The 15,200-nt window shown below is 44.8% G+C and overlaps 1 long non-coding RNA gene across 1 annotated transcript in view; it reads right to left on the reverse strand.

Moving 5' to 3' along the window:
• The window catches only part of LOC117357938, a 215,929-nt gene that overhangs the window by 61,909 nt on the left and 138,820 nt on the right, over positions 1-15,200 (reverse strand). The gene's annotated exons all lie outside the window — the stretch shown is intronic.

A 15,200-nucleotide genomic window follows, 5' to 3' on the forward strand; every position in this document is an offset into this window, starting at 1 on the left:
GAAAGGAGGAAGGAAGAGAAAAATGTTACACTAGGGGGGGGATGGTGAGATGCCTAAAGGAAGGGAGAGATACCAGACCAGGGAATAGAAGAGAAGGAGGGGAGTCTGGTAGCACATAGAAATAATAGTAACAGTAGTAGTAGAAGAAGAAGAAAGAGATGCCAGAATATGGGAAGGAGAGATATGCCAGACTGTGAAGCAGAAAAGGAAGGAGAGAGATGTCGGATCACTGGGAGGAGGGAGGGAAGAAGAGAGATGTTTGACTACTGGGGGGGGGGGGAAGGAAGGAAGGAGAAATATGCCAGACCATGGAAATGGTGAGGGAGATGCAGAGAGAGAGAGAGAGAGAGAGGAAGGGAAGGTAAGACATGGAAAAGTAGATTTTGAGAAAAAAAACAGAAAAATTGAAAACTTGAATGTTAAGTTAATGCCAAAGATGGTTGCAAGGCAGAAAGTGAAGGAGAGAAAAAGAGTCAATAGCTAAGAAGGCACTGGAAACATAGTTAAAAGCACAGAAAAATGAAGTCACCAGACAACAAAGGTAGGGAAAATTATTTTATTTTCAGTATAGTAATAGAAATGTGTCAATTTTGAGAATTTATATCTGCTGTGTATATTGTGTGTATATGAAAATGAATGGAAAATATTGCATTACAATTAGTAAAGGGGGCAGGATCTGGGGAAGAGCTTGGGTGGGTGTAGGGTGGAGCTTGGGAGGTCTGTGGTTGCGGTACTCAGTTGATATTTGTTAGACTTCCCTGCTGGCATGCCCTACTCGCATTTCAGGGCCTGTCTGGAGGGCCTCTGTGCACGCGTGGATGTCAACGTGATGATGTCATGCATGCACATGTCATCACGGTTACATCCGTGCACTTCCAGGTGCCTTGAGCCATGGCCACTACCTTTAGTGTGCCCTGGCTCGAGAAAGTTTGAGAGACACTGCTCTAGTGAATCCATGTTGCCTCTGGTCCTGTAATCCACAGGATTCCAGAAACTGCATGATTTTCTGTTTTAAAAATGTTTCCATTAATTTACATGCTAACATTTATCTTTGGCTGCTGTACAGTACTCCCCCGATATTCGCGGGGGTTCCGTTCAATGAAACCCCATGAATCTCAAAAAACTGAGAATACGGTTTTTCATGGGGGAGCCTGAAGAGGGCAGCAGAAGAGCAGCTGGGGCACCGTGAGTGCAGGAAATCACTCGCGATATGCTCCGACCGCCTCTTTCTGCACTAAGTCAGTCCGTATCCAATCAGGAGCTGCCTGACTTAGGGCAGGAAGAGGCGGTCGGAGCGTACTGCGAGTGATTTCCTGTACTTGCGGGGCTCTGGCTGCTCTCTCCTGCCTCGCCCGCTGCCCTCTCCTTGGCGGTGGTTTGCAGTCAGAAAATACCGTAAATGAGCGGGACTGCAAACCGCCGACTGCGAATGACTGGGGGAACACTGTAAATGTCTGCAACTAAATGTTACTGTTGTGTGCTTTTCTGTCAGTATTCTATATTCTATATTTTTACTATATTATTGTATTTTGCTGATTGTCCAGCTCTTTTTAGTGTAAACCGCCTAGAACTTTTGGTTAAGGTGGTATAAAAGAATAAAGTTATTATTAAAGTTATTATTATAACTTGAGATCATAGATTTGTAACAAATTTAGATGGCTTCTTTTTGCTTGGAATGAAGACAAAAAAAGAAAATCCAACAAATCTGCAATAAAAATGCGGTGAGCAAAGGAAAAGTACTGCAGACAGATGTACAAAATGCAGGCAAAGTTTATTTTACACAAACAAATTTTTGCGTACAAATATATATGAAACCCAACATGGTCCATGTTTCGATCAACACATCTTCTTCAGGGGTCCCATAAAATGGTAGTTTCAAGTGACACGCAACAAATGTGCCTGATCTGTAAGTTAAATATGTAAGCAGTGGAATTGTACTTCACCTTTTAAGCTGGCATGGTTAAAATATAAAGATAAAATATAAAGGTTATTAGAGCCAAAAAAAAAAATCCTTTAAAGAATGGAAAAAGGATCTGAATAAAGAAAATAAGAAGAAATATAAGAACTGGCAAGCACTGATAAAGACAGCTAAGAAAGAATATGAAGAGAAACTTGTAAAAGAGGCACAAACTCAAAGCAATTTTTTAAGGTAAATCAGAAACAGAAAACCTGTTAGTTATTCCGAGGGACCATTGGATGACCTAAGGAGTCAAAGGGGTGCTCAGGGAGGATAAGGCCATAATGGAAAAACTGAATGAATTCTGTGCTTCGGTCTTTACGGAAGAAGATGTAAGAGATCTATCTGAACTGGAAATGGTTTTCAAGGGTGATGATGCAGAGGATCTGAAAGAAATCTCGGTGAATCTGGAAGATGTACTGAGCCAAATTGACAAGTTAAAAAGCGATAAATTGCCAGAACCAGATGGTATACATCCCAGGGTAATAAAAGAACTCAAACATGAAATTGCTGACCTGGAGAGGAAGTGACGTCATCGTGGCTGATGGCAGCCTAGAGCGATAGCTCCGCGGACCCCCGTGCTGATTTCTGCTATCTTCGCGCGATTTTGCGTGCCTGCACTTTTCACTTCCTTCAGCTTGTTTGTAAAGCTGATTTGCTGCATCTCGATGGCGACGCGAAAGAAACAAACGGACATCAAGGCGTTCTCCTCACCGTTCCCGAATGGGCCACCTAAAGCTGGTTCTAAAATGGCGCCCGATCCGACCGCGGCTGTGGAGGGTTCACTTGCTGATGCAGCATTGCCGACTTTTCAGCTGGAGATGCGTGGCTGGTTCCAGGAACTGAAGTCTGAAATCTCTGCGGTTCGGGCTGATATCCATGCTGTTGTTGCTGAGTTAAAACGTGAGGTGGGTGAGATCGGGAGTCGAGTGGGAGAGACAGAGGTTGCAGTGGAGGCACATGGCTCAGAATTAACACAGTTGAGAGGCAGGATTGCAGCGCTGGAGGAGAAAGCTGATGTGAGCACCCTAAAGCTGGAGGATCTGGAGAATCGTTCCAGACGATGCAACCTTCGCTTTCGGGGTGTGCCAGACACTGTTTCTGACTCTCGCTGTATGGAGGTGATTGATCATATATGTATTCAGGCACTAGAGACTGCTGGCTTACCTGTGGAAGTGGGAAAACCATTGCTTGATAGGGCTCATCGCATCCCTGGCCCTCGTGATGTGAACCGCCCTCGTGATGTTGTGGCCTGTTTCCATCGCTATATGGATAAGGAACATGTGCTTAGGGCGGTGAGGCGTTCTGGGGGAGCTGTTAAATGGGAAGAAGCGGACATAGATGTTTATCCTGATGTGGCTCCAGCAACCCTGGCCCGCCGTCGCACATATAGAGACTGTACCCGTATACTGCAGGAGCGCAGTGTTCGATATAGATGGATTTATCCTATTGGACTGGCTTTTACACATGCAGGCAAGAACTACACTGCAGTATCTGTGGCTGATGTTCAATCTCGAATGGTGGAAGCAGGTTTGATGACGGCTTCGGAAATGGCTCCACTGCCTCAGAGGTCACCTATACCCAAATCAGGAAGAGGGCTGGGATGGCAGAGAGTGGCTAGGTCGACTACAACCCGTCGCCCTTTGGAAGTGGCCACGTCTTCATCCCTTTGAACTTTTGTATTTGTGGGATGTGTTCCTGAACTTTTGTGCTGTGTATGTTTCTTCTTATTTTTGCAGTGAGGCTTCTGTCGCGAAGGTTGTTTTTAGGGCTTGTTCTGGGGGTCCCTTTGTGAGCTGTTTCTCTACACTTCCTGTACCGTGGTTACCAGGTGCTTTGGTAGCTGGACCATGTGGGGTGTTGTTGGGGGGTTGGGGGGAGGGGGGGGTGTTGGTGTTGGGAAGGGTTGTGACCGAGTGCTCTTTTGTGTGGTTGTATGGGAGTATGTTTGTATATTGTTTTTCTTAAGGTTGCGATTGCAGGGGTTGGTTGACTTGGCTGCTTTGGAACATGGTATGGGTTTGGTGATGAAGTGCTTTTTCTTCTCTTGTATAAATGGATAAACTTACTTTGCTGTCTTATAATGTACATGGTTTGAATTCTCCACAGAAGCGACGCTTGTTATTTAAGGAATTGAGCCGCCTGAATAGTGCTGTTGGATTCATTCAGGAGACCCATTTTCAATCTCACTATGAGAAATTGCTTACACACAATAGCTATCCTCATGTTTTCCTTTCCTCTAATAAGATCCGGAAAAAGACTCAGGGGGTGGGTATTTTAATCCATAAACGTGTCCAGGTGGTATTGAGAGAGGTGGTGCGGGATGTTGAAGGCCGCTACATTCTGGTCAAGGCTGAGTTGGATGGCACCTTATATAGTTTACTGAATGTCTATGCCCCAAACGCTGGTCAGGGGGCCTTCTTTACGTTGTTAGAACGTGTGCTGTTGGACCATGTAGAAGGTACTCTCCTTGTAGGTGGAGACTTTAATCTTACCTGCTATCCTCAGGAGGATAATTCCAATTCTTCCATCCGCTATGCTAGAAGTGACAGAAGGGCTTTTTTGCGCTTTCTGCGTCGGCAGGATTTGATAGATGTGTGGCGTTATTTACACCCTGGCGCGCGGGATTACACCTTTTATTCATCAAAACATGATTCGTATACTAGAATTGATATGTGGATGCTGCCTCGTGTTGCTCTACCCCGTACCCTGGCCTCCAGTATTGAACCCCGTGTGTGGTCTGATCATGCTCCCTTGACTTTGGAGTTACAAGTTGGACTGGTTAGAGGTGGTCGTCGTTTGTGGCGTATGAATGATTCTTTGTTGAAGGATCCCAGTACCTTGACTTTGTTAGAGGCTGATGTTAAGGAGTTTTTTGTTTTTAACGATGTGGCCGGCATTAATGTTGCGATACTATGGGAAAGTTTTAAGGCCACCCTTCGGGGTTGTTGTATTTCGAGAGGGTCATATCGTAACCAATGTCGAGTTGCTCGTAGATTAGAGCTGGTGTCCCGCCTCCGACGCTTGGAGAATGCTCATAAGAGAGCTCCGTCGGTGGCTGGTGGTGTAGCGCTGACGGAGTGCCGGAGGGATTTACAGGAGCTTGATTTAGAGGGACTGGCTTGGGCCCTACAGAGACGGAAACAACGGTTTTTTGAATGGGGTGGTAGGGCGGGTCGCTTGTTAGCTACACAGATCAGGCAAACTCAGGCGCAACATTCCATCACTCGGATTCGTAATGGGTCGGGACAGCTTTGTGCAGATGATGTGGCCATTCACCAGGCTTTTTTATCTTTCTATCGGACTCTGTACTCTCCGGAGATTGAAGCCACGGAGGGGGAGATAGATGCTTTTCTATCTAACGTAACCTTGCCTTGTTTGGCGGAGGTTGATGCGGAGTGGCTCTCTTCCCCTATTCAACCCGCTGAGGTGGTGGCGGCTATACATCATTTAGCTGCTTCTAAAGCACCGGGTGTTGATGGTTTTTCGCCCCTGTTTTATAAGAAAATGGAGGCCCATATAGTCGCTCCTTTGACTAGACTGTTTAATTCTTTTTTGGAGGGGGATTGTTTGCCGTATTCGTTTCATCAGGCTGCGGTCTCTCTTCTTCTTAAACCCGGGAGAGATCCCCTCCTTTGTGGGTCCTACCGCCCTATTTCGTTGTTAGGAGTTGATTATAAGCTGTTTACCCGTATTTTGGCAGTCTGGTTGCAACGTTTTTTGCCTTTCCTAGTTCATGGTGATCAATGTGGTTTTATTTCAGGGAGGCAACCTGGTGATAATATTCGAAGAGTGTTAGATCTTATTGGAGTGGCCCATCGAGATTCTGTTCCAGCTGTCTTGTTATCAGTAGACGCTGAAAAAGCCTTTGATAGGGTTTATTGGTCGTTTATGCTAGCAGCTTTAAAGAAGATGGGCATTTCGGGAGCTTTTCTACATTGGGTGACCTTATTATATGCTGCTCCGGAGGCTTGTTTAAGGGTTAATGGAAGATATACTGCTAATTTTATGATTCGTAGAAGAACTAGGCAAGGGTGCCCTTTGTCACCGCTGATTTTTGCGTTGGTTATGGAGCCTTTAGCAGCTGCTATACGTGCGAATGCTGATATTCAAGGGATTGTGGTGGGTGACGAAGAACATAAGATCTTACTGTATGCTGATGATATTTTGTTTACCTTGACCCACCCACATCATTCTTTGACGGAGGTGCTTCGTGTTTTGACTATGTTTGGTGTGGTGGCTGGCTTTAAAATTAACATTGAAAAGTCTGAATTGCTTGATGTTTCCCTTCCGGACTTGTTGGTAACGGACTTACGTGCTAAATTTTCGTTTCGATGGGCGGCTAAATCCATTAAGTACCTTGGTGTGCGTATATCTCGAAGACTATCTGACCTTTTTGAATTGAATTACCCTCCGTTGCTACGAACTGTGTTTGCAGATCTGGATCGCTGGGAAGGATTGAGGTTGTCTTGGATGGGTAGGATTAGTGCTTTGCGTATGAATGTGCTGCCTCGTTTTTTATATTTGTTTTCCTGCCTGCCTCTCTCAATTCCTAAGCGGTTCTTACTTAGGCTACAACGGCGGGCCTTTGCTTATATTTGGACACGTAAGCCTCCTAGGGTGCGGAGGGAACGTATGTATTGGGACAGGTTACATGGGGGAATGGGTGTCCCTGATTTTTCTACATATTATTATGCGTCCCAACTGCAAGGGTTGTTTCATTGGGCATATCCCTCCCAACGCTGGGTTTCTCTGGAACAGGCTCTACAGCCAACCTACCCATTGGCAGCATTGCCTTGGCTGTCTTTTGATATCCTTCGGGATTTGCAGACTGGGACTTCTTATGGGATGGCGTGTACCTTGCAGGCGTGGAGCCGGGTTCGACGAGCTTGGTTCCCACGTCAGCGCTATTTTTATGCTACTCCCATTTGATTTGCCCCTGATTTTTTGCCTGCTAGGGATACTGTGATTTTTCGGCGTTGGGAAATGGAGGGTCTTCGGGTCCTGGGTCAGTTGGTAGTGGGTGGACATCTGGTATCCTTTGCTGCCTTGCAATCTTTATATGACCTCCCCTCAACGGATTTTTTCGCCTATGTACAACTTCGGGATTTTATGGTGAAGAGGGTGATTCCTGAGTGGGAAGGGGCAGACTCTGCTTTCCTTCAAGTTTTTAGGATGGGATTTGGAGTGGGCCTTATTTCACGTCTTTATAAAGCTCTTCTATACACTAGGCCTCAGGCTCGCACATACGAACATCGTTGGGAAATCTTGTTGGGAAAGACCTTTGATTATCAACAATGGGACCGCCTTTATGGTACATTACTAAGAGTTTCTTTAGCGTCCCCCTTAGTTGAGCAGGGGTATAAGATGCTATTTCAGTGGTACCTTACGCCGGAAAAGGTGCACCGTTTCTATCATTGTGGAGATGGGCACTGCTGGCGTAACTGTGGGAGTCTGGGCACTTTTGGGCATGTTTGGTGGGATTGTGTTATGATTGTACCTTTTTGGAAGATGGTTCAACAACTGATGATTGATGTGTTACACTTACCCATTCTATTGCGTATGGAAGTATTTTTACTTAACTATCCTTCGGGGAGTTTGGATGTAGATCAGAATCATTTTGTGGCCCTAGTTGCTACGGCGGCTAGACTTACTGTGGCTACATATTGGAAGCGTGCTTCTTTGCCTTCTCGTACTGAACTGTTAAATAAGATTGACCAAATTTACTTGATGTCTAAATTGACTGCTTTAAATAATGATTCCTGTGGTACGTTTCATCGTCAGTGGTCTCGTTATGGCTCCTGGCGGGGTCTTTTTTGAGTTATCCTCTTTTTCATCTTCCTTTGTTTCAGGCTTATGCTGTATCACTCGGTTGGGGGTGGGGGGGTTATGTTATTTCCTATGGGCAATGTACTTTTGCTGTTGGCATGCTGCCTGTGTACTGTTTTTTCATTTTGTTGAATAAAATATTAAAATATTAAAAAAAAAAAAAAAATTGCTGACCTGCTGTTAGCGATCTGTAACCTGTCACTAAAATCGTCTGTAGTACCTGAAGATTTGAGGGTGGCCAATGTTACACCAATTTTTAAAAGGGCTCCAGGGGAGATCCGGGAAATTACAGACCCGTAAGCCTCACTTCAGTTCCGGGCAAAATGGTAGAAATGATTATAAAAAATAAAATTGTGGAACATGTAGACAAACATGATTTCATGAGACAGAGTCAGCATGGGTTTAGCCGAGAGAGATCTTGCCTCACAAATTTGCTTGACTTCTTGACTTCTTTGAAGGTGTATCTAGATTTCCAGAAAGCTTTTGATAAAGTTCCTCAAGAGAGGCTCCTGAGAAAATTAAAGAGTCATGGGATAGGTGCCAAGTTCATTTGTGGATTAGGAATTGGTTATCGGATAGAAAACAGAGGGTAGGGTTAAATGGTCATTTTTCTTAATGGAGGAGAGTAAACAGTGGAGTGCCGCAGGGGTCTGTGCTGAGACCGGTGCTATTTAACTTATTTATAAATGATCTGGAAATTGGAACAAAAAAGTGAGGTGATTAAATTTGCAGAAGACACTAAACTGTTCAAAGTTGTTAAAACACATGCGAATTGTGAAAAATTGCAGGCGGACCTTAGGAAATTGGAAGACTGGGCGTCCAAGTGGCAGATGAAATTTAATGTGGACAAATGCAAAGTGATGCACATTGGGAAGAATAACCTGAATCACAGTTACCAGATGCTAGGGTCCACCTTGGGGGCTAGCACCCAAGAAAAGGATCTTGGTGTCATTGCAAGCAATACGATGAAACCATCTGTGCAATGTGCGGCGGCAGCCAAAAAAGCAAATAGGATGCTGGGAATTATTAATAGCGCGCATTAAACCGCTGGCCGCGCTAGCTGCTACCGCCTCCTCTTGAGCAGGCGGTAGTTTTTAAGCCAGTATGAGGGTTAGCGTGTGATGAAAAGTCACGTGCGTTAACTCCACTAGCGCGCCTTGATAAAAGGAGCCCTAAGAATGTTATAATGCCCCTGTATCGCTCCATGGTGCGACCTCATTTAGAGTATTGCGTTCAATTCTGGTCTCCTTATCTCAAGAAAGATATGGTGGTGCTAGAAAAGGTTCAAAAAAGAATGACCAAGATGGTAAGGGTGATGGAGCTCCTCTCATATGAGGAAAGACTAGAATGGTTAGGGCTCTTCAGCTTGGGGAGGAGACGGCTGAGGGGAGATATGATTGAAGTCTACAAAATCCTGAGTAGAGTAGAACGGGTACATGTGGATTGATTTTTCACTCAGTCAGAAATTGCAAAGACTGGGAGACACTCGATGAAGTTACAGGGAAGTGCTCTTAAAAACAATAGGAGGAAAACTTTTTTCACTCAGAGACTGGTTGGGTTCTGGAGTGCATTGGCAGCGGATGTCGTGGGAGCGAATGGCAAAGCTGGTTTTAAGAAGGGTTTGGACAAGTTCATGGAGGAAAAGTCCACAGTCTGTTATTGAAAAAGATATGGGGGAAGCCACTGCTTACCCTGTATTGGTAGCATGGAATATTGCTACACTTTGGGTTTTGGCCAGGTACTAGTGACCTGGATTGGCCACCGAGAGAACGGGCTACTGGGCTTGATGGACCATTGGTCTGACCCAGTAAGGCTATTCTTATGTTCTTATACTAACAGTATATTATAGTTAACCATAGAGCCAGGTATGCTGCTAATCTATTCTTTCCCTTATAGAATAGATGCCACATAGGTTCACTGTTATAGAATTACCCTCCAAGAGACTAATGGAATAACGTATGATGCTAATAAATTTGTGTTTTGTTTTGCAATGTATTGAGCTAGTTCCTGTATTGGACAGTGGGTGAGGTACTTAAATACCATGCTAAATCAATTTAGTGTATGCTATTTATACAAACTAAATATTCTAAATAAAACTGTAAACCAAACACAAATCCCTAATTTGAAATCCATTCCTACGCATATAGATTTTCCTAAATTACAGAAGATTAACAAGTAACCTGAAACCATATAAGATCCTAGCAGAATAACGTTGACATTAATAACCATTAAAAATCTGTTCACTGATTTTACAATAAACAGCAAGACAGCACACTTGTTAGCTGAAATTCAATAGTATTTCACTAGGTTTTAAAGGAAAAGGTGAAACTGCATTTCAACAATACAGAGCAGGGAAAAAAGAATGTTTGTCAGCTAAATTATACAGGTCTTGACATTTTCTTTCAACTCCTCCACCTCCTCAAGCCAGTTGTGACTCATGACTAGAATTTATAAAAATACTTTTTCTCTCTACTACAGAATCTGTCTCAGAAGACACATTTCAGAATTATAAAAATGAGACAACAAAATCAGTGCTTAATAGGGAAATAAGAAATAGGGCCTCTTCTATCAAACTAGCAGTTTGTAGCATGGTGAGCCGCACTGAATGGCCCGCTCTGCTCCCGACGCTCATAGAGTTCCTATGAGCATCGGGAGCAGCGCGGGCCATTCAGTGCGGTTCTCTGTGCTAAAAACTGCTAGCACAGTTTGATAGAGGCCCGTGTAATTAAAAAAAACCCAAAACAACTATACATTTTCTTGTTTTGGTCCTACTACAGGGATAATTACTCAAAAAGTTGTGAGCAGATCGGCCATGATCTAAAACAGTGGTTAAAGCTACAGCCTCAGCACCGTGAGGTTGTTTGTTCAAACCCACACTGTTCTTTGTGACCCTGGGCAAGTCACTCAATCCTCCCATTGCCCCAGGTACATTAGATAGAGGCAAGGATCATCTTCAAATTTGCTTGCCTCTGCTTCAAAACCTTAACAGGCTTGTCTCCACTCTACCTATCGGATCACTTTGAACGTTCAGGTCTCACCCGCACTCATAATACCCACCTGTTTACCTTCCCGTCCCTAAAGGGCTGTGTCTACAAGAGGTTCCTCGATAGATCCCTGGCATTCCAAGCAGGCAAATGGAATAAATGTCTTACCACTTTCATCTCTAGCTCACCCTCCTACCAAACTTTCAGGAAATCAATCAAATCCTATCTCTTTGACAAATTCCTCTGAATGCCCCCCTCCCCCCCTGCCTTATAACCCTGCCTTGTATTTCCGACATACCTCCGGATTCCCTGACCACTCCCTACTCGCTAAGCTATGCTGACTGACCTATTTGTAACATCACTGTATAAGTATAGTCTCTTACTCTGTTAACCGCTCTGAACTGTTATGGTACTGTGGTATACAAAAATAAAGTTATTATTATTATTATTAGATAGATTGTAAGCCCATCAGAACAAACAGGGAAAAATGCTTGAGTACCTGAATAAATTCATGTAAACCGTTCTGAGCTCCCTTGGGTGAATGGTATAGAAAAATGAATGAATGAATAAATAAATCCATGCTCCTCCCCTGATCATGCCCCCTTTTGAGATTTGTGCACTAGAATTTACATGCACCATTTTATAGGATATGCATAGGAAGGTGTGCATGCAAATTCTAATTAGTGACAATTACTTGTTAATTGCCAATTATCAGCACTGACTGACTTGTTTAACAAATGGTTCAAGCAAATCAGCAATATACATAGATTTGTGCATGCAACTTTGCTCGCACAATACAGAATCTGGCCCATTATGCACAATTTTTTATATTTTTGTAAAATGTTTGTCAATCATGCCTCCATTCATACTCACCAGTACCTGCCTCAGAACCTGCCTAGAATAACCTTACTGGGTCAGACCAATAGAAACATAGAAACATAGAAAGGTGACGGCAGAAAAGGGCTACAGCCCATCAAGTCTGCCCACTCTACTGACCCACCCCATTAAGTCTGAATGCTGCTCAACCCACGTAGGGATCCCACGTGGATGTCCCATTTATTCTTAAAGTCGAGCACGCTTGTGGCCTTGATTACCTGCACCGGAATTTTGTTCCAGTGATCTACCACTCTTTCTGTGAAGAAATACTTCCTGATGTCCCCACTAAATTTCCCTCCTCTGAGTTTGAGTGGGTGCCCCCTTGTGACTGAGGGTCCCTTGGGAAGGAATATATCGTTTTCCACCTCGACACGACCTGTGACTTACTTAAAAGTCTCAATCATGTCACCCCTTTCCCTGCGCTCCTCTAGAGAGTAGAGCTGCAATTTGCCCAGTCTTTCCTCGTATGAGAGACCCTTGAGTCCAGAGACCTTCCTAGTGGCCATTCGCTGGACCGACTCAGCTCGAAGCACATCTTTACGGTAATGTGGCCTCCAGAATTGCACACAGTACTCCAGATGAGGTCTCACCATGGTTCTATACAGTGGCATTATGACTTCAGGTTTGCGGCTGACGAAGCTTCTATTGATATATCCCATCATTTGCCTTGCCTTGGATGAGGCCTTCTCCACTTGTTTGGCAGCCTTCATGTCTGCACTGATGATCACTCCCAAGTCCCATTCTTCTGAAGTCCTAGCTAGTGTTTCTCCATTCAAGGTGTATGTTCTGCATGGATTTCTGCTGCCGAGATGCATGACCTTACACTTCTTAGCGTTGAAGCCCAGCTGCCATGTCGTGGACCAGTTTTCCAACTTGATTAGATCCTGCGTCATGCCATCCGTGGGGTTGCTTCCACCCACTATATTACACAGTTTGGCGTCGTCGGCGAACAACGCTACTTTACCCTGAAGCCCTCAGGTCAAGTCCCTTATGAATATGTTAAAAAGGGATGGTCCCAGGACTGAGCCCTGCGGCACTCCGCTAGTCACCTCCGATGTCTCAGAGAGGGTGCCATTGACCACCACTTTCTGAAGTCTTCCACTCAGCCAATCGTTGACCCACGCCGTTAGTTTCTCACCTAACCCCATCGATTTCAACTTGTTTAATAGTCTACAGTGTGGGACACTGTCAAAAGCTTTACTGAAATCCAAGTATACTATGTCCAGAGACTCTCCCGAGTCCAGCTTTGCTGTCACCCAATCAAAGAAGCTGATGAGATTGGACTGGCATGACCTGCCCCTAGTGAATCCATGTTGACAGGGATCCCTCAGATTCCCCTCATCCAATATCGTGTCCAATTTCCCTTTAAGTAGAGTTTCCATGAGTTTACACACTATTGATGTGAGACTTACTGGTCTGTAATTCGTGGCCTCCGCTCTGCAACCCTTTTTGTGCAGAGGAACCACGTTGGCAGTTTTCCAGTCCAGGGGGACTCTCCCCGTACTTAGGGAGAGATTGAAGAGTATTGCTAACGGTTCCGCCAAAATATCGCATAGCTCTCTGAGCACTCTTGGGTGCAGATTGTCCGGTCCCATGGCTTTGTTCACCTTGAGTCTTGACAGTTCTTTATAAACATCAGCTGGTATGAACTCAAACTTCTGAAATGGGTCTTCCATGCTTTGCTTTGCTGCTAGCCGAGGCCCGTGCCCTGGTGCCTCGCAGGTAAAGACTGAACAGAAGTAATCATTCAGTAATTTGGCTTTATCGGAGTCTGTTTCTACATAATTCCTGTCTGGTGTTCTAAGGCGTACTATCCCGTCTGCGTTCTTTTTCCTGTCGCTAATGTATCTAAAGAAGGATTTGTCCCCTTTCTTAATGTTCTTTGCTAGAGTTTCTTCCATACAAATTTTGGCCTCCCTGACTGCTGTTTTGATCGCTGCAGACTTTTTCCTGTATTCAATGTTTGCTTCTTTTTCCCCCGTGCGTTTGTATGAAAGAAATGCTCTTTTCTTCTCCTTGACGAGGCACGATACCTCATCTGTGAACCATTGGGGTTTCTTTTTTCTTTGTTGTTTGGTTACCAATTTTATGTAGCGGATAGTTGCCTCATGAAGGATCGATTTCAAGGTTGACCACATAGCCTCCACATTAGTAGTTACTTCTTGAACCTGCAGCGTCTGATAGACGAAATCTTCCATGCGTGTGAAGTCAGTGCCCCGGAAATTGAGTACCCTTGTTTTTGTTTGTGATCTAGGGAAGCCTTTCTTAAGGTTAAACCATACCATGTTATGGTCACTGGTGGCTAGCGTCTCTCCCACCGAGACCTCTGAGACGCTTTCCCCATTCGTAAGTACCAGGTCCAGGATGGCCTGGGCCCTAGTGGGCTCTAGTACCATTTGTTTGAGCCGTACTCCCTTCATGGACGTTAATATCCTCCTGCTATCACAAGTTGTCACTGATAGTGTGTTCCAGTCTACATCAGGCATATTGAAGTCTCCTAATAGTACAGCCTCCCCCCGTAAGGTGATATTCTCAATGTCTTCAATTAATTCTGCGTCCTTGTCCTCCGATTGTCTTGGAGGTCTGTATATCACACCAAGGTACAGGCATTTTTCTCCGCCTCTGGCCAGGTTTACCCAGATAGATTCCCCAGTATACTTGACATCCGTGATCCTGGTTGTCTTAATGTTCTCTTTGATGTATAGTGCTACCCCACCTCCTAACTTACCCTCTCTGTCTTGTCGAATCAGGTTGTACCCTGGTATAGTTATATCCCACCCATGAGAGTCTGTGAACCATGTTTCGGATATTGCTACTATGTCTAGATCTGCATTAACTATTTCTGTTTCTAGTTGTAGAAATTTATTCCCTAGGCTGTGTGCGTTAACATACATAGCTCTCCACTCTTTCTGTTTACTAACCTCCTGTAGTGAGCCCCCCATTTGAGTCAAGGTGTCTCCTAGCGATTCTTTTGCAATAAGGGTACTTACCTCAGACTTAGAAGCGTAGTGTTGGTTCTCCACATCAGGATTGTTACTTACTGCTCCGGTGTAAAAGTGGGTACCCACCCACGACTTACCTAGTTTAAAGCCCTTCTAAGTAGGCGGGCTAGTCTGTGTCCAAAGACATTCTTACCTCTGTTGGTCAGGTGGAGTCCGTCTGGTCCCTGTAGTCCCTGCAGTGTCTCTCCGTGATTCAGGAATCCGAAGTTCATCTCCTGGCACCATCGTTGTAGCCACTCATTCGTCTTCAGGATGCGTTCGTCCCTGTCCCTTCCTCTGCCCCTAACAGGAAGAATGGAAGAGAATACTACCTGTGCTCCTATCTGCTTCAGCCTCTTTCCCAGAGCTCCGAAGTCTCTAGCTATGTCCTCCAGGGTGTTCTTGGCAGTGTCATTCGTTCCGACGTGGATGAGCAGCATGGGGAAGTGGTCCTGGGGCCAGAGAAGTCTATCGAGACAGGTGGTCACATCTCTTATTCTGGCTCCGGGTAGACAGCAGACCTCCCTCAACTGCATATCCGGTCTGCATATTGGTCCCTCAGTGCCCCTCAAC

This window comes from Geotrypetes seraphini, chromosome 3 (genome assembly GCF_902459505.1).
Source record: "Geotrypetes seraphini chromosome 3, aGeoSer1.1, whole genome shotgun sequence".
In the NCBI taxonomy this organism is placed as follows: Eukaryota; Metazoa; Chordata; class Amphibia; order Gymnophiona; family Dermophiidae; genus Geotrypetes; species Geotrypetes seraphini.